Below are 27892 nucleotides of genomic sequence, written 5' to 3'. Positions count from 1 at the left end.
TGCTGCTACCACAGTGTCTACTTGCCATTCTCCAGATGTACCTGAATCTCACTTTAGTTCTGCCCAGATGCAACAAATGCTCAGCGTGACTGGCGCTGACCCATCAGGGTCCCGAGCCCAGCAGGACCCAGCATTACCTCTCACAGGCATCCAACAACCCTCGGATCCATGGCAAATGCCCTCCCCCCCAGAGGAGAAACCCACACACCGACCACACCACCCACACCTCGACAAGCCCCTAAGGACAGGCGCAGGCTGCAGGCCCCGCATGCAGGTCATAGAACACCTAAGGAGCACGACCAGACAGCCTAACCCTCAGAACTGCACCTTGAATACAAACCTAACATAATAAACTAAGCCAAACCCAAGAGAGCGCAGGCAGACAACATGCAACTACTCAACAAAATTATGATGATCCACGAGACCTCAAAACTCCCATTAATGAGACAATGAAACCTGATAAATATAACCATCAATGACTCTCTAAAATACTTGATATGCCTCACCTTCATACTCATAAACGCTCAATCCATCACTAAAAAAGTCATGCTAATCACAGATATGCTTCAAGATCAAAAACCTGAATTTATTGCGATAACTGAAACATGGCTAAAAAATACAGACAATGTAATAATAAACCAATTAGCCAATAGCACTTACAACATATTCTCAATTCCTAGGATAAACCACAAAGGCAGTGTAATAATGCTAATAGTAAAAAAATGTCTTGGCATGAAACTAATTCCTAACTCACTTCCCAAACAACACGAAATAGCCCTATTTGATTTTAATAAACTCCAAATATTCCTGATCTATTGTCCCCCCAAACGTCTTGAGAATGACATCACTCCATTAATCAAGTTCCTCACTTCTACCATCAAAAACAAGAAACCCACAATCATACCTGGAGACTTTAATCTCCACGCCGATAAACCCCTCCTATCCCACCCCACCCAGACCCTGATAGATATCCTAACCGCGCTTAACTTCACGCAAATAGTAAACAAACCAACACACAAAGCAGGTCACACAGTAGACTTAATATTCACTAATGATAAATTCTTAACAAACCCCACAGTAAATTGCTCGCCTGTCCCATGGTCTGACCACCACCTCATAAACTGCAAGGCAAAAATTGTATCCAGCATCAACCAGGAACCTAACAAACCATGCTCCTTCAAATACAGACCTCCATTCCCCCTAGAACCACTTCAACAAGAACTTGGAAAACAACTAAAGAACATAGACCTAACCAGCATAAACAACGCCACACAATCATGGAAACAAATTACCATAGAAATCACCAATAATCTAAACCCAGAAAGAACAAAAAAGATTGATAATAAAAGAAAGAATGATAACCAATGGTTCAATAAAAAAGATCTAAGAAATGCCAAATCAACACTAAGAAAAAAAGAAAAAGAATGGCGCAAAAACAAATGTCCCCTGACACTAGCCAGATATTGAACTAATCTAGCATTCTACAAAAACCTGATAAACAACACCAAAAGAGACTATTACAGCAAAAGAATCTAAAACCATGCAAACAACCCAAAAACTCTGTTCAACATAATAAAAAACCTTCCCTCAGACAAGAACAACACTAGCACCCACTCAAACAAAAATCTAAGCCAAGATCTAGCAATTTTCTTCAAAAATAAAACGAGTAAAATTACCGAAAACATAATCAAAACCCTCAACCAAAACATACAAATAAACAACAAGAACATAACACCATGGTCATCATTTGAAACTATATCATCCATTTAAACTGAGAATCTAATCAGAACCCTCAACCCAGCGAGCCACGATCTCGATAAAATACCAACACGAACCGTAAAAGAGCTATCCCACACCATCGCCACAATCATCACATCAATCATTAACAAATCTCTCGAAGAAGGTGATCTTCCAGACACCCTTAAAATGGCAACAATCAAACCCATTATAAAAAAAAAAAAACATGGACCCCACTGAGCTCAATATCTACCGCCCCATCTCAAACTTATCATTCCTGGCCAAACTAACAGAAAAGGTGGTCCTGAAACAATTGAATTAACACTTAGATCTAAACAACTTTCTACATCCCACACAACATGGATTCCAGAAATATCACAGCACAGAAACACTACTTCTCAAACTATCCAACACAATACTAAAAGGTTTCAACAAAGGACAACAATACATCCTCATACTACTAGACCTTTCTGCAGCTTTTGATACGGTCAACCATCAAACACTTCTCCACAGACTATCTGAAATTGGGCTAACTAGAAAAACTTTAAACTGGTTCAACTCCTTCCTTCTAAACAGATCATTTCAGGTAAACATTAACAACTCCATCTCAGAACTAATTCCTCTTGAAACCGGAGTGCCACAGGACTTGGCTCTATCTGCCACTCTATTCAACATCTACATACTCCACTTATGCAAACTTTTTTCAAGCCTCAGCTTCACTTACTATCTATACGCAGATGACAATCAAATACTCATCCCCGAAACTAACACCATAGAAAATGCTCTAAAACTAGCCGCCACCCATCTCACCACAATAAAAAATACTCTAAATCAAATGAATTTATGAATTTATGACCGAATGTATACTGCTTGAAATAAAAAATTAACTTAACCAACCCAAGAACTCAATACAAATAGACAACACCACGATCAATCTAAGTGAAAATGTAAAAGACCTGGGGATTTGGCTCGACCCTGAACTGAGCTTCAAAAAACACATAGCCATGAAAACCAAAGGATTCTACAAGCTCTCAATACTTAAGAGACTAAAACCACTCCTAAACCAACCTTAATTCAGAAGCATTCTTCAATCCCTAATATTCACAACCTTTGACTACTGCAACTCACTACTAATAGGACTACCCAAATCAACCACACGCCCTCTTCAGCTTTTACAGAACGCCACAACGAGAATACTCATCAGTCACAAAAGAGCGGAACACATCACCCCATTACTAAAAGATCTACATTAGCTGCCCATAGAGAAACGCATAGAATACAAATTACTTTCTATAATGCACAAAAACATAAATAACAGTGAAAAAGAATATCTAAATACTATATTCCAAAAACATATCCCACAACGCAACACCAGATCAGCTAATAAGGCCCTGTTCGCCATCCCATCAGTAACAACTACTAGCCTCTCTAGTATTAGAGAACAAGCAGCTTCAATAGCCGGACCTCGCCTATGGAACTCTTTACCTGAAAACCTAAGGTTACAAAATGACATGAAATTATTCAAAAAACAACTTAAAACATGGCTATTTCAACAAACTTACAAAGAAGGCATTGGTTAACAAAAGCCTCCACAATCTTACACATCAAGATAAGAAACCTCTGCACCAAAAAAATTCAGACAAATAAATATTACCATTGTTTAACAGTAACCAATAGTTACCCTGCCAGTTAGTAAAGTTAAATATGACCATCCCACCATTAGTAAAGTGAAATATCACCATGTTACCGTTAGCAAAGTTACGCCTTGGGCAGGTGTAACTTTTGAAATAAAGGTAGAGGGGGGGAAATAGTTAGGGGCCGGGGGGCGGGTTAGTTAGGGGAAGGAAAGGGAAGGTGGGGGGCGCCAGAAAGAAAGCTCACTCTGAGGCAGGCTGCGTAGCTCGGCACGCGCATGCTGCCGCCTTTTCTGCTTCATTCTCCTGTGACTTATTTATTTAAAATCATTTAGATGCCGCATTATCCCAGGCCCTAAGGGATCCACAAAGATACATTCATAAAATAGGAAACTGATGCTACTCTTGGTGTCACTCTGCCTACCATGCTCCCTTTGAGGGTTCATGCCACTATTGTTGGTGCCATCTTTTGAAGCGTTGGGGTGTTATTCCCATTCTTGCTGCTTCTTTGCTCCTCTGATGGTGCCTTGGAGAACTGTTTCCATTGTCGGTACCTCTTTGCCTCTTTATGGTGCCTTAGGCTATTCATGCCACTTTTGGTGCCATGTTGACATAGTGTTGATTTTTTGGAATGCCTTCACCCTTCTGATGATTAGAAAATCCCAAATCTGTAAGCCCAAAATAGTCTGTGTTGCTTCCCCCATCGACTTAATGGGAAACAAAAAATAAATAGAACTAATGAAACAATTTTTTTTTAAATTTTGGTTGAAACTATTGAAAGGGATCTAGGTGCCATATGAAACAAATAAACAAATCAAACAAAAAAGCATTCTCTGCACATCCCTAATAAGAATAGCTATCTATTACATTAGTTTTAGTGTGATTACAAATTTATTTCAAAAAATTAATTCAATTTTAAATTAACTCATGCTAACATAATCCTTGCAAGTATACAAGTGCACACCACTGCAGGGGAAAACCAATAACTTCTTGAATATTGTGGGCATTATTCTTGCTTATGAAATGATGCATTGGGCCTGATTTTTCAAGGCTTGTTACCATTGACATAGAGGAACAAAGAGAAATCTTTGATAAATCAGACTCAATGTTTTCATTTGCTCCTTTTCCTTAATCATTTCTCACTGAGTATTGTAAGAAAGATATAACAGTATTTTCATTTATTGATGAACCAGTTTGATAGCTTGTCAAAGAATAGTGGGATAAAATGGCATGCAAACATGTAAGCTCACTCCTCTAATCTCTCCTTCCCCTGCCTCTGTCAATGCCCCCTTCCCCTCAACACAGGCCTCCCAGCCACTAAGACCCTTCATCCTCCAACACACCCCAAATTCAGACTTCCCATTCTGTAAGGTCTTTCAACATCCAACATACGTCCCTCACTCAGCTCTACCACTCAGGAAGCCCCCCACCCACTAACCACATGCTCCAGGCAAGCCTTCCCCTCACACATACACACACTAAAGACACACTACAGGACCCCCAACCCCTAATATGTTCACACCTCAGTAGGGATAGCTTTAGGAGTTTGTCATTTCTAGGCATGTTTGGTGTTTTCACTCCCCCATCTTCCGTAAGGATTTGTAGCAGAGAGCTGCTCTCTGCTGAATGAGCCTCAACAAGGATGGAAGATGGCAAATCTTAGCCAGCCTGCTGCCCCTAAATGTTTACTTCCCTAGGCACAAAAATAATGGGTGCCTATTGATAAATCCAGGGCTGCCCCTCAGGCTTTGTGAGTAGTAGAGCTGCATTGGAGGGTGGAGTCTGTAAGTGTGGTGGGTATGTGTGGATAGAGGTCTGGCTATGTGTAAGTTGGTGGAGGGTATGAGTATGTATGAGTGAGCTTGTGATTGTTGGAGTAGAGTGGAGTTGAGTGAGGTGAAGTGGGGTATACGTGAGCCATTCTTTTTCCTTTGCATGCTCCCCTTGTTCTCTCCCTCCAAACTCTCTTTCCCATTCTCCTCCTTTCTTCCCATAATACTCCTCCCTTCTTCCTCCTCCCTCCTCCCTTCTCCCTGTATCCTGTCATCTGCCCTTACTTCCCTCCCTCCTTTTTCTCCCTACCCTTACCCATTTCCTGTTTAAAGTTGGATGGGGAGTAGGTGAATGGATAGGAATAGATGGTTGGGGTGGATGAAGTGAGGTGAGTGGGTAGGTGGTGTGGTAAATAATTGAGGGGAGGGAGGAGCATATAGGTGTGTAGGCGTGCATTAGTGGGGCTTTCTGGTTACAGGATAGTCCCTCTTGCTTGAGGGGCCCCAGGGCATAGTCCCTCTAGCTTGGGGAAAATTTGTGCAAAACACAGAAGTAGCCTTACTAGAGGTGTGCATATAAAAATGTCATTGTGTTTATTATTTATTTTTCATTTTGTTTGATGTTTATTTTTTGTTGTTTTATTTAATAGAAACAAAAACCATAACAAAAAAAAAGAAAAAAAGAAATAACAGTCCATCCACTGTCAAAAAAACACAGTGCCAGCATTTAATTAAAAAAAACCCGAGCCTTCCCCTATCCCTCCATCCTTCCCAGATGTTACTTACCCCATCCATGGGGTTCCAGTAATCAAAGTGAGGCAGGAACCACCTCCAATCACTCAGATCCCCTTTTTCAAAATGGTGCCGGACAACCCTGACGTTAATGCCTACAATAAAATGGTGACAGCTTCAGGGCCTGCTGGTGTCATTTCATAAATAAACCTGGCAGGGGGAGAGTGACAGAGGATCGCTTCAGTCCATTTTTGACTACTGGAACTCCACAGATGGGGAAAGTGCCATCTTGGCAGGGGAAGAAGGTATAGGGGAAAGGCCTGGGAGGTTAATTTTTAGATGTCTGTAGTGCTGGGAAGATTTCACTTCCAAAACAAAAAGGAAATGAACAAAAGCCCCTGAAGTTTAATTTTCTTACAAAGCAAAACAAGATAGTTATTGCAATTTTTCTTTTCATAATAAAACAAATACACATTCCTCTACCTCACCCAAGTATGCTCCAGAAGTGCTGTGCTTGTGTTCTGTGTATAGTAAGTTCCCTGCTCTTTGCTACATGGTCTGATATGATAGGCTACAGTCTTGTAACTTTCTCATCTGTTTTAATATATGTTAAAGCTTCTTTTGTCTATGGCTGTTTTTTTACTTCATACTCCCTTTGCTGACCTGCTTTCTCACCTTATTTGTAGGTGTGGTGGTTAAGGCATCTTAAGTCATTTGTCTGATAGGATGTAAGAAAAATGTGAAGTGGAGACAACATCTTCAGACAGATTCTTTATTATGTATTTAAACTTAATTATTTTCCCTACCCTTTCATCCCAGAGTAAGATACATAGCATCCAATCTACCTAATAACATAAAAAAAAAAATGTTTACAGTGTACAAGTAGCCAAAAAATGGTGGACAGATACCAAAACCAACCAACGAGTCAATAAATAAGAAAAAAGGGGAGGTTGAGAGTTGTTAATACTGTTCAAACAAAAGAGTATTTAAAATATACGGACAAGCCATAAATAGTCCTTGAAGATAATTAACAGAGTGTTAGAAAATCACATCATCCACGAAAAGACAAGTCACTTCCCAGGAAGCTTTCAAAACATGTAGAAAATCAGGGAACACGACCCCCAGCACAAGCCGCGTTTTGCTAATGCTATTTCGAGGGGGGTAACTCATATCTGTAAGGAAAACACATTAGAGTAAGCATGTAAACAAATCAGCAAGGTCAGGTAAATGACACAACATCAAGGAATCAGAATGGAAACTCACATTTGAACTTATAAACATGTTCAAAGCGAGTCAAGCGACATGGAAGAAGCCTTTTAACAAACACAGAGCAACAAGAATACATAAAAAAGGCTAAAAAAAAAATAAAAATCACATGATTGATCACATCCAATGAGATCTCCAAAACAACAGACCAATCAGAGCATAGAGAAAGGTCTGTCAGTATCAGCATTACAGCCAATAGCAAGGAAAAGTACAAGGCAGCCAAGAAATAACAAAACTTTATAGCACCAGAAAATCTGAGTAATGTTAACCTCCTTGCTGTCAGGTGTGGAGGAAGATCTTTTGCCATCAATCCTCCAACAGCCACAAGTTGTGTGCCAGAGAAATAACTGCAGGGTCTAGTGTGATATAGTGCTACGAGCTGTCATCGTGAGTGTGAGTCATGTTTGTTAATGAAGCTGTACAATATTTGTTTTACTCCGTGTCTTGTGATCTCCTTATAGCCATGGGGTGTCATAGTCCCATAAATATAAGCTGTGCGTTACAGTAGCCAAACGATATCTATGTACAAGTGTATTCATATAGCAGGCGTGTGAATTGCAAACATGAATGTGATAGTGTGGGTGTAAAGTCGTAAAAGAGGAGGTGAATGGAAAAAGACGCTTGGTATAAATTAAGAGAATGTTGTATAGGCCAATGAGTTAATTTTCAAAGCAGTTATGTGTGTAAAATCAGCATATACCCGTGTACGTAGCTTGCACTCGCATGTGTGCTATTTTAGATACATCAAAATTGCGCACATACATTTGGTATTGCGCATACAGCTGCCCGTGTAAATAAAGGGGGCTGTCTACGGGTGTTCCAGAGCGGGGCCAGAAGTCCATTTATTTATTTATTTATTTATTTATTTATTTACAATTACTCCATGTTTTCCAATGTTCAGGGCAGATTGCAAGATAACATGCATAACATTTCAAATGACACGTGCAAGCTGCTATTTTACAAAAGACTTACCAAAGTGCATTGGTCAACTTAGTCGTGAAGTTTGAACCCAGCGACATAGCTACCGCACTTGATATCGGCTTCGTCTATTGTCTGCTCTTGTTGGGTGGGAGGTCTGGGGGAACTGTGGGAAATTCAGGGTGAAGAACTAGAAGAGCCTTGATGACCAGGAGAGGGACTGGATGAACTGGTGGAGACATCAGCAAACTGGTGATTTCAATTACACAGGCATATTTTAAAATATGCCAACTTCTGTTTATAAATCAGGCTTTTATGCACATAAAATACACGTGCACATGTTTATAAAATAGGTAGGAAAAATACGTGCTTTCAGTGCATTGCAGGTATTCGTGCGTAACCAAACATATGCGTGTATGTCGGAGATGGATATATGTGTATTTTATAATATGCGTGCACCTGATTCACACAGGCTCTATAGTAGTAGATCTCCGCGTGGTTATACGTATGTACATGGGGCCACACTCGGCTCTTTGATAATGATCTTCTTAGGAGTGTGCTAGGGTATGCCAAAGTGCTTTTCATATGACTAGAACTATAATCCCAAGGACTTTCTGGGAGGCACATGTCCGTGGTGCACAAAAATGCATGGAACCAAAGATAAAATACATCAGAGTTCCTGCGTCACCCCTGACTTGGCCTGTGGATTTATTGTTGATAGGACACCAAATACACACACACACACACACACACACAAACACATACAAAAACATTACTTTTCTTTCAGAAAGGAGGCTAAAAATTAGTAGTGGCCCACTAAAAGAAGCTCTTGCTTGAGAAAACGGTAAAAAGTCAAAAGGTTCAGATAAGATCTAGCTCGACAAACCTGAGATTTTAAATATCCCCCACCCCCACCCTGGATGATTGGAGGCTTAGCTAGGAGGTGATAGACTCTTACCACAATCCCGGCTGCTTCTAAAGTTGCTTTGACAGCAATGCTGGAAGTGATGAGGAGCACAGCAGAAGTCTTCCGCTTCCTAGCTCTGCCTGGCGGGTTTAGAGGAGGCTCCATGTGGCAGTCGGGCGTTCTAACTAGGGTGAGATGATAGGCTGGGAGGTAGAAGAGGGTCCAGGGCCAACCATTCATTTTCATATCTGATGGGGATGTGGGGCGGGAAGCTTTCAGCTTCTGTGCTGCTGACATTGATTTAATTATATTGGGAGATGGGGGGGGGGGGGAGGTGATCAGATACTAGGTGCAGACATTTTTTTGAACTGTAGTAACAAAGCAACAAAGGGCCTGATTTTAAAAAGCATTTACTCGAGTAGGTGGGTTTTTGAAAATTGCTACGATATATGTCATTGAATTGTCCATAGGATTTACTCGAGTGAGTGCACTTTTCTCGCGTGAATGGCTTTTGAAAATTGCTACAATTGTATGTTACATTTATGGGTGTAACTCCTTTGAAAATTACCTCCTTAGTGAATGATGAAAGATTAAAGACCAAAATGGTCCATCCATTCTGCCCAGCAACTTTACTTCAGGGAAATAAATAAATAAATGCACATTTTTAATGAATGGGGAGCTAGGATTCTAAATTAGCCCTTTTGAAAATTTAGGGTGAATGCCTAAATTTAGAGTCCTAGTTTCATTTGACCCCGAAAATTTGGGCCCTAAAAAGTGGGTGATTACCGGGGTGGAGTTAGGGCAGGGAAACAGAGTTAGGAACTTAGGGCTGATTTTCAGAATTAGGCATCTAATTTAGGAGCCTCAATCTAGGCAAATAAATAGCAGACCTAAATTAAGAGGACTAACTTTTAGGACCCTAAGTTTATGGGAATTTCAGCTGAAACCTTAAGGACCTAATTTAGAGGCATAAATTTAGGAGCTTGGCTTTTTTTTGAATATCTGCCCCATTGTAATTATTTTAAGTAGCAGCAATTGCTGCTACATGCAGGCTGCCCCCAGACTGAAATGTGAATTTTAGCTATAATAGTGGTTACCTCATTTCTTCATTTCCATTCTCTGGCCAGCCAGGATCTTCTGTGTTTGTCCCAAGCCCTTTTGAATTCTATTACCATTTTGGGGATTGGTGGATCAGGCATATTTGCCTAGTGGTGTGGGGTTTTTTTCATAATTTAACTGACTGTGGGGTATATTTACTAAGCTGGAATAAGCATTTAACACATAAAAATGCTGTTTAATGCATGATATACTCTTATTGCAGTGATATCACATGACATTTTCAATATCACATGATTTTTTCTTTAAAAAAAACAACACATGTATTTAAATAAGCTGCTTTGCATGCATAATTTTTGCAAATGCATACAAAGCAGCTCATCCATACCTAATTTCTTGCAAAAAAAATCAGACAGCTTTCCTAAAATAACTCAAGCTGTTTTATTTTCTGAAAAGTTAGCTGCAACTCAGGAGTTGTAGATAATTTTTCTCGTAGGCGTCAGCACACTAACATATATCCAATGCCTCCATGCTGAAATGTACAGGACCATGGTGTCCCAAAACTTACCCCTCCCCAAAGTATCAAAGATCCCCCTGGGGGTATGGTTAACCCCTTCCACTGCCACCTGTATAGGTGACCCAGCAAGGAAAAAAGTGAAAAAATAGAATTGGCCATCATGCAGTGACACCCTGCCCCTTCTCAAACCCCTCCCATTTCCAAATTCCCCACCATTGATACCAGACATTCCTCCCCCAAGAAAAGCTAAAACAACTTTTAGCAATGAATGATGAGCTAGACATAAATGGCATTTCAGAGACCTGGTGGAAGGAGGCTAACCAATGGGACAGTGCTACATCAGGGTACAAATTATATCACAATGATAAGGAGGATCAACTTGTTGGGGGTGTGGCAATTTACATCCGAGAGGGTATAGAGTCCAACAGGAAGATCATAAAAGAGACTAAATGCTCAGTAGAATCTATATGGGTAGAAATCCCATGTGTGTTGGGTAAGAGTATAGTGATAGGAGTATACTACATTCCACCTGGCCAAAATGGTCAGACAGTTGATGAAATGCTAAGAGAAATCAGGGAAGCTAATCAATTTGGCAGTGCAATAATAATGGGAGATTTCAGTTACCCCAGATACCAGTTCTGGAGATGGTTTTCAAGGGTGATGAGTCAGATGAACTGAACCAATTCACTGTGAACCTGGAAGATGCAGTAGGCCAGATTGACAAACTAAAGAGTAGCAAATCACCTGCACTGGATGTGTGCATACCAGGGTTCTGAAGGAACTACAAAATGAAATTTCAGATCTATTAGTTAAAATCTGTAAACTATCATTAAAATCATCCATTGTAGCTGAAGACTGGAGGGTGACCAATGTAGCCCCAATATTTAAAAAGGGCTCCAGGGGGCAATCTGGGAAACTATAGACCAGTGAGCCTTACTTCACTGCTGGGAAAATTAGTGGAAACTATTCTAAAGATCAAAATCACAGAGCATATTGAAAGACATGGTTTAATGGAGTACAGTCAGCATGGATTTACGCAAGGGAAGTCTTGCCTCATAAATCTGCTTCATTTTTGAAGGGGTTAATAAACATGTGGATAAAGGTGAACCGGTAGATGTAGTGTATTTGGATTTTCAGAAGGCGCTTCATAAAGTCCTTCATGAAAAGTTTCTAAGAAAACTAAAGAGACATAGTAACATAGAAACATAGTAATGACAGCAGAAAAAGACCAAAATGATCCATCTAGTCTTCCCATCAAGCTTCCCAAGGTAGTAACTGCCGCTCCATGCAGTTACCCTCACGTTTCTGTTAAGGGTAGTAACTGCCACTCCATGCAGGTTACCCACAAGCTTTTTTATTCATTCCCATCCTCTAGCCTTTAGGGATCCACAGTGTTTATCCCATGCCCCTTTGAAATTCTTCACAGTTTTAGTCTTCACCACTTCCTCCAGAAGGGCATTCCAGGCATCCACCCTCTCAGTGAAGAAATATTTCCTGACATTGGTTCTAAGTCTTCCTCCCTGGAGTTTCAAATCATGTCCCTTAGTTCTACTCAGGGCCGGTGCAAGAGGATTTGGCGCCCTAGGCGAGCCTTCTCCCTTGCCCCCCCCCCTCCCCACCGGGTCACGCCGCCACTCTCCGGTCTCGGCCCCGACTCCTACCTCATTCTCGATCACACCTGCTGACTGTGTGATTTTCTGGGTCACGAGCAGGTTGGGCACTGCTCGCGGCCCCGCCAAATCTCCACTCCTCTTTGCCACCGCTTGCAGCCCCATATGGCTTGCACCCAGTGGTGCACCAAGGGTCTCCGGCGCCCGGGGGCCAATGCATGTGTATGCCTCTCCAGCATCCCCCCGTAATCCTTCTTGAACTAATGCTTAAGGTCACAGAAAATCAGTGGCGTCTCTAGACAGTTGGGGGGAGCCAAAATGACATTTCTTCATCACACCCACCTCTATAGCATGGATCCTGCTTTCAAATTGGTTATAAAAAAAAAGTGTTAATAAAAAAGTCCAAAGGCTCTTCTGCGTAATTTTAAAAAGCTGGCCAGTTTCACACTATAAAATTATTTGATAGCCTCATTCAACTAATTCTATATGGCTATGAGAGTGAAGTCTGGAATATATAGGAAGGGACAGAATGTCAATATAAATCCTGCACCTCCAGTTCTGTAACTCTGTGCATCCACTGAAATTCCCCCAAACAATGGAGCTTGGATGTTTCCCTTACAGCTCATCATACTAAAAGATATTTTCAAATTCTGGTGTCACCTCACAGTAACAGCAGTACAAACACCTTCTACTGCCAGGCACGTTGTGAACACACAAAACCTCGCAAAAAAGACACTCAAAATCTATACTGCAATCCCATTGGAAAATAACAGTAACACCAAGGACCCAAACAACAATAACCCTACCTGTGAATAAGCAAGGGTAAATATTACACTGGGTCCTAGAATACCAATACATCACCTACTGAGGAAACAAAACAAACCCGATTGCTATAGATCCCTATACAGACACTATATGCTAGCAGAATCTCTCATCATGGTCACACACATGGAGCAGAGACAGACCCTCACCAAATACAGAATAAAGCCACATAAAGTATAAATAGAAATGTGCAGACAAAAACTGAACTGTAAAACACATCATGCCAGACTCTATACAGTGTAACAATGGAAAAACAAAAATGTCACTATTCCTCATGAAACAATCAATAAAATCAAGATATATAAATCATTAATCATAATTATAAAACCATACAAATAAAATAATTTCAAAACAGCTGATGAATAGAATATCCAATAATTAAAAACTCATGCAAATTTTGAAAGCTTTACCAAACACCAATAAAATATTTCAAACAGCAGACATATGACACACTACCCAATAATTAAAATGGTAGTCAATCAAGAAAAATGAACTTAAAAAGCCACCTTACTTACCCTCTCCAGCAGTTCTCCTACTCCTTTCCCTTGCAGGCCACACCAGAAGCGGCAGTAGCTACTGATGCTGTCCTCACAGTCCTCTTCCTTAGGGACCACAACCAGTCTCTTCTCTCTCTCTCTCTCTCTCTCACATACAAACACACACACACCAGTCACACCCTCAGGACCAGTTTCTGACTCTCACACATCAATCATCTCTCCAACCAGTCTCTCTCGCTCACACACACACAAGCACACACATACCAGTCATCTCCCTGATCAGTCTCCCTCACACATACACACGTCACCTCTCTGGCCAGTCTCTCTCAATCACACAATGATCTCGCACTCTCTTACTTACACAGGCTTTCAATCACACACATGCTCTCTCTATTTCACTTACACACAAGCTCTCTCTATTTCACTTACACACAAGTTCTCAATCACACACATGCTCTTTCTATTTCACTTACACACAAGCTCTCAATCACACACATGTTCTATCTCACTTACAAACAGGCTCAATCGCACACATGCCCTCTCTCACAGCCACAAGCCAGCCAAAAACATGCTCCATCTCTCTTGCACACACACATTGACACACACAAGCACCCTCCCTGACTCACATATACACCACACACATACAGAAGCACTTTCCCTGTCTCACATACACATTACACTCTCACAGAAGCACCTTGCTTTCAGACTTGCATGATTTTTCACTTTTACTAAAAGTGAAAGTGATGCTCCCAACCGTTAAATAAGAAAACCACATTCCTATCAGAAGGCGAAATGACACCCTTCCTTCAGGTTCTGTCCTCCCAAGGGACAGTGACCCACATCGTACAGCTTCTCTTGTTTTACACTTTCAGGCAATAAAGCAAGTGTCTTTCTTCAAACTATCAGGCGTATGATTATTCATGTGGGAGATATAGAACAGAAAGACATCTTTAGTCAGCTTCCCTTTTAAATGGGAAGATTCAGTCTTAGTCATTTAAAAATATACATTTTCTAAAAGCTTAAAAAATAAATAAATAAATAAAGCAAAACCGTTTCAGATTGGAACTATTCTAGTCTTCATGCTTAAATTATGCTTAAAAAAAAAAAAAAAAACCCCACCTGGCATCAATATCTTAAATTTGTGATTTTGCTGAGATGAATATTTTAAATACTTTGATGTTTGTTACTTTAGTATTTGTCTCTACCCACTTTATGACATTTTATTTTCCAGAAGAGGGATGCTTAAAATTCAGTAAAATTCTGTAAATATCGCATACATACACATACATACATACATATACACACACACACACAAGATCGGCGCAGCTGGTCTAGCTGATCACGTGGCTGAAGAAAGGAAGATCGGCGCATCCGGAGACAAGGCGCCGAGACTTAGGGGTACCGTAGCAGGCAGGCAGCCAGCCCCCGACTCGCCCTGCCTCCCCCTCCAGTGCCACCCTCCTGACGCCCCCCTGGTGGTATAGCGGAGGGCCCGGGAGCGATCTGACGCTCCCGGGGCCTCGATTGCCACTAAGCAAAATGGCGCCGGTGGCCTTCAGCCCCTACCATGTGACAGGGGCTACCAGTGCCATTGATTGATCCCTGTCACATGGTACGGGCTAAAGGTCACCGGCGCCATTTTGCTTAATGGCAGCTGAGTCCCCGGGAGCGCAGATCGTTTCCGGGTCCTCCGCTGGACCACCGGGGGGGGGGGGGGCGGTGTTGGGAGGGTGGCACGGGGGGGGGCGGCAGGGCGAGTCGGGGGCTGGCAGAATTTTGAAAGGGTACTTTTTGCCCTTTCAAAATTCTGCTGCCTGCCGTGGCGTCCCCTACGTCTCAGCGCCCTAGGCACAGGCCTAGCTTGCCTAGTGGTTCCGCCGGCCCTGGTTCTACTAAATTGTTTCCAATGGAAAAGGTTTGTTGATGACCATGGATCATTAAAGCTTTTCAAGTATCTGAAGGTCTGTATCGTATCACACCTGCTCCTCCTCTCCTCCAGGGTATACATATTCAGGTTCTTCAACCTCTCCTTGTAAGTCATTCGATGGAGACCACCCACCATTTTGATCACCTTTCTCTGGACCACCTCCATCCTGTCTCTGTCTCCTTTGAGATACGGTCTCCAGAACTGAACGCAGTACTCCAGGTGAGGCCTGACCAAGGACCTGAACAAGGGGATTATCACTTCCCTTTTCTTACTAGATATTCCTCTCGCTATGCAGCCTAGGATTCTTCTGGCTTTGGCTATCGCTGTGTCACACTGCTTCGTCGACTTCAGGTCGTTAGACACTATCACCCCAAGGTCTCTCTCCTGCTCCATGTACATCAGCCCTTCACCCCCAACGCATACAGTTCTTTCAGATTACCACACCCCAGACGCATGACTCTGCATTTCTTGACATTGAATCCCAGCTGCCAAATCTTCGACCACTCTTCCAGCTTCCTTAAATCCCGTCTCATTCTCTGTACTTCTTCCGGCATGTCCACTCTGTTGCAGATCTTAGTATCATCCACAAACAGACAAACTTTACCTTCTATCCCTTTCGCAATGTCACTCACGAAGATGTTGAACAGAACTGGTCCCAACACCGATCCCTGTGGCACTCCACTTAACACCATTCTCTCTTCAGAGTAGGTTCCATTTACCATCACCCGTTGTCTTCTATCCGTCAACCAGTTTCTATACCATGTCAACACCTTGGAGCTGACTCCCAAGCTTCTCATTTTGTTGATGAGTCTTCTATGTGGGACCATATCAAAAGCTGTACTAAAATCCAAGTAAATTACATCGAGTGCTCTTCCCTAATCCAGTTCTCTAGTCACCCAATCAAAGAAATCAATTATATTCATCTGACAGGACCTTCCCCTGGTAAATCCATGCTGTTTCTCATTGAGCAACCCACCGGATTGAAGCCAGTTCACTATCCTTTCCTTCAGCAGTGTCTCCATTAATTTTCCCACCACTGAGGTGATTCTAACCAGTCCGTAGTTTCCAACCTTTTCTCGGCTCCCACTCTTGTGAAGCGAGACCACTAGTACTCTTCTCCAGTTAATAGGCACTTCACCCTTTTCCAGGGATCTATTGAACAGGTCACACAGTAGACCCACCAGCATATATCTGAGTTCCCTCAGTATTCTGGGGTGAACCTCATCAGGGCCCAAGGCTTTGTCCACTTTCAGTTTTCTTAGCTCTTCCCATACAATATCTTCCATAAATAGAGTTTCATCTACTCCACCCCCTTCTACAGTCTTGATAACAAGTGACGGATCTTCTCCAGTGTCTTCCTTAGTGAACACTGAACTGAAGTATGTGTTTAATATTTCTGCTAATTCAACATCTCTCTCCACCCATTGATCCTTATCCCCTTTCAATTTCACTGTACCACTATGTACCTTTCTCTTTTCTCTGATATATCTGAAAAATGTTTTGTCACCTCGCTTTATCTCCTTGGCAGTCCTTTCCTCTGCCTGACTTTTTGCTTTCTTGATTACTTTTTTCATCTCCCTCAGTTTTGCCAGATAATCCTCCCTGTGTTCCACTTTTTGGGATTTTTTATAAGGCATGGGATAGGGGGCAATATCCCTTCATGGATTACAAACTGGTTAAAAGACAGGAAACAGAGTAGAATTAAATGGTCAGTTTTCTCAGTGGAAAAGGGTAAACAGTGGAGTGCTTCAGGGATCTGTACTTGGGCTGGTGCTTTTCAATATATTTATAAATGATCTGGAAAGGACTATGACGAGGAGGAAATAAAATTTGCAGATGATACAAAATTATTCAAAGTAGTTCACAAGCGGAATGTGATAAATTGCAGAAAGACCTTGCGAGACTGGAAGATTGGGCATCCAAATAGCAGATGAAATTTAATGTGGACATGTGAAAGGTGTTGCATATAGGGAAAAATAACCCTTGCTGTAGTTAAACGATGTTAGGTTCCATATTAGGAGTTACCTGTTGCGGTCCTGGCAGCGAGCACCGCGACCAGGCCCTTACCTCCTTGTTCCCGGACCTGCTCCCGGCTCCGGAGCCCTGGCTTGCAGCCTGTTTGGCAGCGTCCCCGCTGGGGCTGCGCCGCCGTGAAGGTGCCTGAGGACGTCCTGCTCCTAGGCGCGCGCGCCACTTGGGCGCCTTTCTAGCCCGTTTCCCACCAGTGGTGACTCCGCCCAATTCCTGACGTCAGATGCCGCGGCCTTGATAAGCCGGCCGCGGCCACCCAGTCCTTGCCTTGCAACGGGTTAGCTTTTCGGTTTCCTGTTGCGCTGTGCCCCGGAGTGACCCGCTTGGCTTCGTCGCTCCGTTCCTGCTACAGTACCTGCTTGGTTCCTGTCTGCTTGCTACAGTACCAGCTTGGTTCCTGTTTACCTGCTACAGTTCCTACCTGGTTCCAGTACCCGAATCCTTCTACAGCTCCTGTCTGGTTCCAGTACCCGAATCCTTCTACAGCTCCTGTCTGGTTCCAGTACCCGAATCCTGCTCCAGTTCCTGCCTGGGTCCAGTTCCCGAATCCTGCTCCAGTTCCTGCCTGGGTCCAGTACCCGAATCCTGCTCCAGTTCCTGCCTGGGTCCAGTACCCGAATCCTGCTCCAGTTCCTGCCTGGGTCCAGTACCCGAATCCTGCTACAGTACTTATCTACTGTCCTAGTCTGGTTCCAGTTCTCAGTCCTGATCCACAACCAGCCTAAGTCCCAGCGGCCGGGCCCCTATGAGCTCCTCCCGGGGGGGCTTCGGCTTCCAAGGGTGAAGCCACCTAAGTCCCAGCGGCTGGGCCCCTACGGGCTCCTCCCGGGGGGGCTTCAGCTTCCAAGGGTGAAGCCACCTAAGTCCCAGCGGCCGGGCCCCTACGGGCTCCTCCCGGGGGAGTACCAGCTTCCAGGGTGAAGAGCATCTACGTCCCGCCTGAACATCTGCCTCCCGGCCTGCCACATATTAGAGACATTGACCATCTATTCCCCGTCTCCAGCAGGTTGGCCCAAGGGTCCACTAAACAGAGACTCCCACAACATTACCACTCAGGAAAAAGATCTAGGATCATAGTGGATAATACATTGAAATCATCGGCTCAATGTGCTGTGGCAGTCAAAAAAGAAAACAGAATATTAGGAATTATTAGGAAGGGAATGGTGAATAAAACTGAAAATGTCATAATGCCTCTGCATCGCACCCTGGTGAGACCGCACCTTGAGTACTGTGTACAATTCTGGCCACCACATCTCAAAAAAGATATAGTTGCACTGGAGAAGGTACAGAAAGGGGGGACCATAATAGGGATGTGAATCGGGCTTCGGACGATTGAAAATATCGTCGATATTTTCAAAATCGTCAGAAATCGGGGGCTCCCCCAAAACGATAAGAAAACCCCACAATATTGTTCGTGGGGGTTCTCTTATCGTTTTGGGGGAGGGCGGGAAAAACGCACACAAAAATAACCCCTAAACCCACCCCGACCCTTTAAAACTAATCCCTTAGCTTCCCCCACCCTCCCAACCCCCCAAAAACTTTTTACAGGTACCTGGTGGTCCAGTGGGGGTCCCGGGAGCGATCTCCCGCTCCCGGGCCGTCGGCTGCCACTAATCAAAATGGCACCGATGGCCCTTTGCCCTTACCATGTGACAGGGTATCCATGCCATTGGCCAGCCCCTGTCACATGGTAGGAGCACTGGATGGCCCGCGCCATTTTTAAAGATGTTTTAAAAAATGTTTTTGGGGGGGGGTTGGGAGGGTGGGGGAAGCTAAGGGATTAGTTTTAAAGGGTCGGGGTGGGTTTTTTGTTTTCGGCTCGGCCGCAGCCGATAAACAAAACCGCGATCGGGCCGGACGAAAAAAAAACCACGATGTGAATCGGAACCGGAATCCGAACCGATTCCGGTTCCGATTCACATCTCTAGACCATAATGATAAAGGGGATGGAACAGCTCCCTTATAAGGAAAGACTAAAGAGATTAGGGCTGTTCAGCTTGGAGAAGAAACAACTAAGGGGGGATATGATAGAGGTCGTTAAAATCATGAGGGGTCTAGAACAGATAGATGTGAATCGGTTATTTATGCTTTCAGATAATAGAAGACCTAAGGGGCACTCCGTGAAGTTAGCATGGGGCACATTTAAAACTAATCGGAGAAAATTCTTTTTCATTCAATGCACAATTAAGCTCTGGAATTTGTTGTGAGAGGATGTGGTTAGTGCAGTTAGTGTAGCTGGGTTTAAAAAAGGTTTGGATAAGTTCTTGGAGGAGAAGTCCATTAACTGCTATTAATCAAGTTGACTTAGAAAATAACCACTGCTATTACTAGCATAAGTAGCATGGGATCTACTTAGTGTTTGGGTATTTGCCAGGTACTTGTAGCCTGAATTGGCCACTGTTGGAAACATGGACAATTATGAAAAAAAAACCCACATAAGCATAATCAGTTCACTGAAATGTTCAAACCACCCTTAAGAGAAACATGGGGGTAACCTACACAGACTAGATGGACTATTTTGGTCTTTTTCTGCCGTCATTACTGTGTCACTATGATTTAAAACAGAATAAAATTCACAAATTTAAGCTGGATGAGAAAGACTATACATCTGGCTATATATATCCTTGGCAGTGACGCCAGGTGAATAAAACCAAAAAAGAGGCTTTTGCTGTCTCATCCAATGATTCATCTTCTGGATCTGAAGAAGAGGTCACAAATATACAGCATCTACATGCTCCTTCTTTTTTAGAAGAATGTCGGGGCAATTACAGAACTCAAGAAAGATACCAGGGCTGACGGCCCTACCGCAGTGCTAGAGGGGCTTATTGGCCCGAGATGGACGGACACCCTGAGACACTATCTCAGAGCCAATGCAATCCATCATAGTGAACCTATCTGATTTGACACTACATGGATCCTTCCCGGAGTCTTGGATCCCTACATAAAAACATTTATGGATTTAGTCTTATGTGACTTGAAAGCTTTAGAATCTTTGTTATAATTTGACTAAATCTGAATACTTAGCTTTGTGTGCGCTTGGATCCAATTCCTCTATAGTGATCAAACAAGCAGATAAGGAAGGAGCTGTAGTTATTCAAAATAGAGATCAATATCTATGAGAAGTTTTGTCCCAATTGTCTAATCACATAAATTATGAAGTATTACATGAGGATCCTGGTCCTTCCTTGAAACAAAAAATTTTGGATAAGGTGAAAACAGGATGCATTCAGGGGTTTCTTACATCTAAGGAGGCCACATTTTTGATTACAGATTTTCCTAGAACTTCTACCATCTAAATGGTGCCTAAAATCCATAAGAATCTGGATCAGCCTCCTGGTAGACCCATTTTACAGCTATAGGGCCGGTATTGGAAATCTTGTCCATTTTTGTAGACATGTTTTTGCAACCATTAGAATCTACAGCTCAGTTTTACCTTAAAGATACCAAACACATGTTGAAGATTTTGGAGACTGTGACTAATGTTCAGTATGGGGTAGATTTTTAAAAAAAAAAGCGCGATTGCGTACTTTTGTTTGCGCAGCAGGCGCAAACAAAAGTATGCTGGATTTTATAAGATACACGCATAGCCGCGCGTATCCTCTAAAATCCTGGATCGGCGCACGCAAGGCTGCCGATTTTGGGCAGTCGGCACGCGCCGAGCCGCGCAGCCTGCCTCCGTTCCCTCCGAGGCCACTCCGAAATCGGAGCGGCCTCGGAGGGAACTCTCTTTCGCCCTCCCCTCACCTTCCCCTCCCTTCCTCTACCTAACCCACCCCCCCGGCCCTATCTAAACCCCCCCTTACCTTTGTCCGTAGATTTACGCCTGCGAGAAGCAGACGTAAATCTACGCGCGCCAGCGGACTGCTGGCGTGCCGTCCTCCGACCCGGGGGCTGGTCCGGAGGCCTGGACCACGCCCCCGGGCCGGCACCACACCCCCGGTCCCGCCCCCGAAATGCCGCGCCCCGCCCCCGAAATGCAGCGTCATCGGGTCCCGCCCTCCCGACACGCCCCCAACATGCCCCCTTCCAAAAACCCCGGAACCTACGCGCGTCCCGGGCTCTGCGCGCGCCAGCGGCCTATGGAAAATAGGCGCGCCGGCGTGCAAGGCCCTGCTCGCATAAATCCAGGCGGATTTACGCGAGCAAGGCTTTTAAAATCCGGCCCTATGCGTTTTTGTTCACTTTGGACATCAAAGCGTTATATACTAGTATCCCTCAGGATCAAGCTCTTATAGTCATTCAACAGGGTTTAGACACCAGACCGTGTCCTCATCGAATAGCCACAGATTTTTTGATATCACAGGCCACTTTGGCACTAAGTGAGAATTATTTTGTTTTCGATGATTTTTTACAAACAGATTCATGGTACCGTAAGGGGTGCCACAATAGCTCCAAATTCAGCTAATTTGTATACGGTGGCCTTTGAAAAACAATATTTGTATTCAGCATCTGTTTTTCAGCATGTATCAATGTGGGTAAGATAAATCGATTTCATTTTTATTCTGTGGCAAGCTGATGAAGCAAGTTTACTTTCATTTGGGGATTGGATCAATTCTCTAGATGTGAATTTACATTTTACAATGACATATTTTTACAACATCAATTTTTTGGATATATTTATTCATAAACAAGGGGATTCTTTGAATACTAGCATATACAGGAAACCTAGTGATAAAAGCACACTATTACACTTTCCATCCATACCGTATTCAATGTAATTTGCCAGTTGGACAGTTTTTTGCGGTTATGTCGCCTTTTTGAACCTAGATTTATCAAATTGCTGTAAATATCGCAAGCGGTAGAAAAAAGGGTCATGTTAATTGCTTAGAGAGAGAGAGAGAGAGAAAGAACCTATCTATAAGGCCTTTGAAGTAGTTAGCTATTTATATCTCTATAGGAGGCCCACCTAGTAACTCGAGGTGAGGTTTAGGTAGTAGTGTAGGGGTTAGGGGCCACTTTTACATGCAGAGTGAGACATACGAACAGAACAGAACAGAACATGTATTATGTTTTCTCAAATTAACTATGTTCAATGTAAACCGCTAAATGTTCAATGTAAACCGCTAAATGAAGCGATAGTTACGGTTCCTTAGCGATAGTTATGGTTCCTTGTAAACCGGGGTGATATGTATACTATACAGGAACCCCGGTATATAAATTCTTTAAATAAATAAATAAATAAACAGTGCACTCTTGTGAAGATTTGATGTCCTTCAGAGTGAGGAAACTCACACAAAGATGAGATTTGTGCAATGTTCTCTCACCCTAGCTTGACTCTCTACCTGGGTGTTGGTGGTGATTTAGGGTTTAGGGGCCAGTTTCTCATGTAGAATGAGATGTACAAACAGCACAGTATACACAAAAATGCCATTTCTACTATGTTCTCTTACCCAAGCTTGATGGACTCTATAACAGGGTACCATCAAGCTAGGGTAAGATAACATAGTACAAATTTTCATCTTTGCGAGACTTTCCTCACTCCAAATGGTGTCAAATCTTCACCAAGGTGTACTGTGCTGTTCGTACATCTCATTCTACATGAGAAACTGCCCCTGAACCCTAAACCACCACCAACACCTCCTCACCTTGAGCTATTAGATGGCCCTCCTATTGAGATTTAAATAGTTGCCCACTGTGAGGCCAAGCTAGAGGCTCCCTTTCCCTCTCCCACTTCCACTCCTACTCCTTTCTCACCTCCCAAGCCCAGAAATGGCCAAAATGCAATTCTAAAAATTTATCATAAATTCCATCATGGCCATTTCAGGCATATCACACAGCCTAATACTAGGAAAAAAAGGTATAGTTATTTCCAGCATTAAAACCATGCAATAACATATGTTATGCTATCACAAAGTGCAATATTGCCCCCCCCCCATTTTCCTAAATCCCTCCCAAACTCATCCCTGATCCCATTCCTTCCAAACATTTGCATTTCCACCATGCGCTAGTGTTATTATCACGTGTTATGGCATTAACGCATGTATCAACGCGTTATCACATGCATTAACGCCATAACACATTTTGATGAATGACCAGGTTAGTTACTATAATATACCACAATTTACCTCTAGGCTATAATACAGAATGTATTAGCTGCATCAGCTGTATTATAGATATCGCAGTTATTGTAAATTCGAAGGCCTCCTATTGAATTGATCGTGTGAATTCACATTTCCGAATGAACACATCCGTACTGCTTCTGAGGGCAAGGCACATGTCACAGAATACCACAGAAACTAGAAAAATACCAACCCGGCTTTGCTTCAAAAACCCTCTGTGTCATTATTATGTTTTTTTTTTTTTGTATTGGCCATGCCAACAACTTTCTGTTTAAGTTGTAATCAAAACACCTCAAACCCAGTTACTGTTTTCATATCTGCCAAGGCTCTCAATTTCAGCAGTAGGCAGCAGACTCTAAGTGTGACAGCCTGTCTTTCAGACTCAGATTGAATCTGCCAAGGTTCCCCTACAGAGGCAACTGGTAAATTAAATGCAGGAAACAAGGGCAATCACGCACCTTTACGCTCTGCACATGGGGGAACATCACTGGCCTCCTTCATTCTCGTAGGTCATTTGTGTGATTTTTGGGAGCTTCCTTCTGAAAGTAAAAGTCTGGTAAATATAAATTACTGTTAGTATATACGTGAGCGCAATATTCATTATTACCTAGCAAGAAGAATATCATATGTTATTATTTATATGGAAGACTCTTAATTTACTTGAATTCTCTGGCTACAGAATTTGCTGGCTGCCACTGAATCTGCTTTGTGTTGCAAAAATATATCTTTTTTTATAATTTTCAAACAGAAAAACTCTGATTTTAATAAATGAGCAAGAAAAACATTACTGACACTTGTTTCTGTCAAAACCAATTCCTTATTATTAGTAACTGCTTCAGGCAGGTTTAATATGGATAGATACAGTATGGTGACAGGTGGATCAATCATGATCACCCTAATGAGGTGCAAAAATACTTTAGTCTTCTGTATAAGCATTAGTCTGGGAAGACTAATAAAAGTCTGAATGGGAGCAAATGGTGGTAATGAAGCTCAAGAATTTTTCTATATATGTATACAAGATGAATACGATTATTTTTAACCTGGAATGAATGTAGGCGGATTAAGAAATTCTGTTTTTCTTGGGATTTATATTGAAATACTTTCTTGTCAACCCTTCCCCCAATCCTATGAGATCCATTGAGTAGATGTTAGGTCATATTAATAACATAGTTTTCAGTATCTTATTAACAAAAAGTATTTTCCTTCAAAATATAATGAATCATAAATTGCAGTACATTTTAACACTGCAATAATATCCAGACTCTACTATAGAGCTTTAATAAATATTTATAGATATAGATATATTCACACACACCTACACACATGCACAACATTCAATTGAAAATGGAAATAACATTTTTTTATTATGATGGAATCTACAAGATAATATTATGTATTCAGGCAACATTTTTTTTTTTTAATTACATTAAAAATATAGCAACCAACCAATTCAACTTACATTTTACATCCTGTTTTTTTGAAGGAGGTGATAAGGGGGAGAAATGTGAAATGGGGTGCCATTCACAGCATCCGAAGGGATGCAGAATCTCTGTAGAGCTGAAAGCAGTAAGTTGGATGCAATGAACAGGTCCTATTGATTTCTGGTTAAATCGGCAGCATTCCTTTTAGACAGTATCATTTAATATAGCTGCTACATTACAATAGCATAAATAAAAATGCACAGCTAATAATACTTCTCTTTAGCGTTACTTGTTTGAGAGCTCTACAACTCTAAGCAAATGAATGTTTAAAGGGCCTAAAATATTTCACCAACAGTATATCGTCACTGATAAGAAAAATACTTTTTTTGTTGATGTTGTTATATGTGGTAGGAGAATGAGCCACCGAAAACTCATCTCCTACGGCTCTGTTTTAGGTATTTCTGCTGTTTCTTGCCTATCTTAATCTGCCAACGTTAAGGCGCTGAATACGAGCAGAACACCTAAGCATGGTGGTTTCCAAAGGGTTTCATCAGGACCTTGCACAACTTATAAAACGTTAATACACTGAAATCAAGAAGACACCACCACACTGCAAAGCTCCAGGACTGTGATGGCAAAGAACTTTGACGTCACCTGCGACAGGGAGCTACTTAGGAAGGAGCATGGGCAGATGTAATTGCAGATGAATTTTACCTTACCGCAGTTTCCTAATGTTAGAAAGGATCTCTGCTCTCTGTTTTCCAGAAGCGCATGTACAAACAGCAAACAGACTGAGTGACTGATGATAACCACTGCATGCGATATTACCGAGCCCTGTTCTTACTTAAACAGCACACGGCAATTTCAAGAAGACAAAGACATTGATCATCAGTGCATGCCAGTCTGGGAGAGTGGGGCGCGTGAGGGGAGCAGAATTTACCCTTTAGGGGACACATTAGCAAGGATGCCACAGCAGTCTGAAAATGCAATAGAACTCTTTCTCATTAATCTACAAATCAACGCTAGCATTTTTGCTTTTTAACCATAGGAATCAGCTCTTTCAGTTTGCTCTTCAAACACTTCCTGCATGAATGGAACAGGTGTGCAACCGAAGCCAGCAAGGTAACCTCTGACCCAGGATTTAGGGCGCAGGCAGCACAGGCAATTGGCCAGGGCGCCAGATTTTGAAGGCGTCAAATAAAATACCCAGGCTAAAGGGGAGTGCAAGTGAGCCAAGGAGGAGCCTGTTCTGGCAACCCACTTCGAAGGGGCGCTGCTCTGGCACTCTCGGACTCTGGAGGGGAGTGGAGGTAGAGGGGCTTCACCCACTAATCTGATCTCCAGGGTCTCCCAACCCTCCTCCTCTCCAGTCCTGCCTGTGGGCACCCAAATCCTAAATCCGGCCCTGCTCTGAGCCGGGCTCGGGACGGGACGCTTCTGCCTCTTGCATTATCAATTCAGAAGGCCCTTTTGTGTGGGTCCAGCTTCGCCATCCTCTGCAGCCTCCTGATTTTTTTTATCTGTGCGAAGCTAAACTTGTGAAAGAAAGGCACTGCACCGGTGACAAAAAAAAAAAAAAAGCTTTCTTCTGTGCCACCTCCTATTGGCCTACAAGATACAGTTTCATTGGTCATTTGTACCCCGGTATACCGGACAAACCAGTATATAGGTAGAAGTGGTGTATGTGGTCTTGGGTAAACTGGGAAAGAAAGGTGGCAAAGTCAAGTGTGCTGTGGCTATGAAGACACACCATCCTCTACCTGCGGCCTACTTAAACGGAACGGAAAAATTACAGGCAAGAACAAGTGGATAGCTAGCAGCAAGTGGGATGAAACAATTATTTTCCAAGAAAAAAATTACACTTGTGATCAAAAGTGGGTAAAACAGAGATTTCTTTTCATCACTTCAGGTGGTTTTTATTTATTTTTTTTTATTATTTTTTTTTTTTTACACAGCTCTCTCCTCCATTTTCTTATAAATCAAAAAATTAAACCTTGCACTCACCTAGAAAATGATAAAACGCATTTTATTTTCAAAATGTGTCCCAGCTGTTCACCGTGTAAAAAGGCTCAGGATTTCATGGTGTTGGGTTCTTAAGTCGACTGAAAAAAAAAGCAATTGATTTAGCGGTAATTAAAGGGTTAATATTCAAATCAGAAATTTGCAAGGGCCTGCATAATGGAACTGCCACCCTGATAACAATGGGAATTTTTAACAATATCCAGCCTTGTTAGCAAGAGAGTTACAAGCATTGAGGGCAATCAGTGTGTCTTGTCAGTTTCTTTTTATCTACCATCTCCAACCGCCAAGGCACCGAAATGAAGCACTTTGGAATCGTCAATTTCAGCCACATTTGCATAACAAAGCCCCGAGGAAGAGGCATGATAAATGTGAAGGACCCCTCTCTTGGAAAAGAAACTGTCAACCGCGCCCCGAAAGCTTCTCCGAGCGAACGCATTCCCTGGGATTGTAGTCAGCGAAAAATAAAATGAAAGCATTAAAGAAAGTCATTCTCTCTGAGAGGAGGAAAAAAAAAAAGAAAAATCCCCCTCTCTCTTCTCCCCCACCCCAACCAGGAAGGGAACTGGATGAAATGACATTACGCATATGAAAATGTCCAGAAAGATGTTTGATTTATGTATGCATTAGATGCAAATTCCATTACCGCACGCGCGCTGTTGTATGATTTGGCTCTGAACACATCACTGCCCTGATCAAATCTGATCTCATTAATTCCGACAAGGGGAGAGAGAGGGAATTGAGAAGAATTTATGGCCTGGACACTTGAAAGAAGTAGATTGTAATTCTGTTTAAAGCTGTAGCGAACCTTTTAAACACCTTTTATTATAGGGGGGGGGGGGGGGGGGGAAAAAAGCACTTACTTCTGCCACACTGTAGGAACATGCTTTAGCTGCTGCCTGGAACTTCTAGGCTTCATTTGACAAAATAAATCTCTTGACCTTGTTTAGGAGGGGAAAAAAAATGT

The 27892-nt window shown here is 42.5% G+C and overlaps 1 long non-coding RNA gene across 2 annotated transcripts; it reads right to left on the bottom strand.

The window, feature by feature from the left end:
* Positions 1-6657: 6657 nt before the first annotated feature.
* Positions 6658-27673, bottom strand: LOC115089291. Of its 2 annotated transcripts, none has more exons than XR_003856044.1 (5): positions 27572-27673; positions 26911-27008; positions 24945-25042; positions 23944-24038; positions 6658-7047 (listed from the first exon to the last, which is right to left on the bottom strand). It is a non-coding gene; the product is annotated as an uncharacterized LOC115089291 (long non-coding RNA). The 2 variants fall into 2 exon arrangements; XR_003856045.1 differs by having other exon boundaries at positions 23944-24024.
* Between the last annotated feature and the right edge of the window lie 219 nt (positions 27674-27892).

Source organism: Rhinatrema bivittatum, chromosome 4 (assembly GCF_901001135.1).
Source record: "Rhinatrema bivittatum chromosome 4, aRhiBiv1.1, whole genome shotgun sequence".
In the NCBI taxonomy this organism is placed as follows: Eukaryota; Metazoa; Chordata; class Amphibia; order Gymnophiona; family Rhinatrematidae; genus Rhinatrema; species Rhinatrema bivittatum.
The sequence above is the reverse complement of the archived record's forward strand: the minus strand, read 5'-3'. Positions and strand labels throughout refer to the sequence as shown.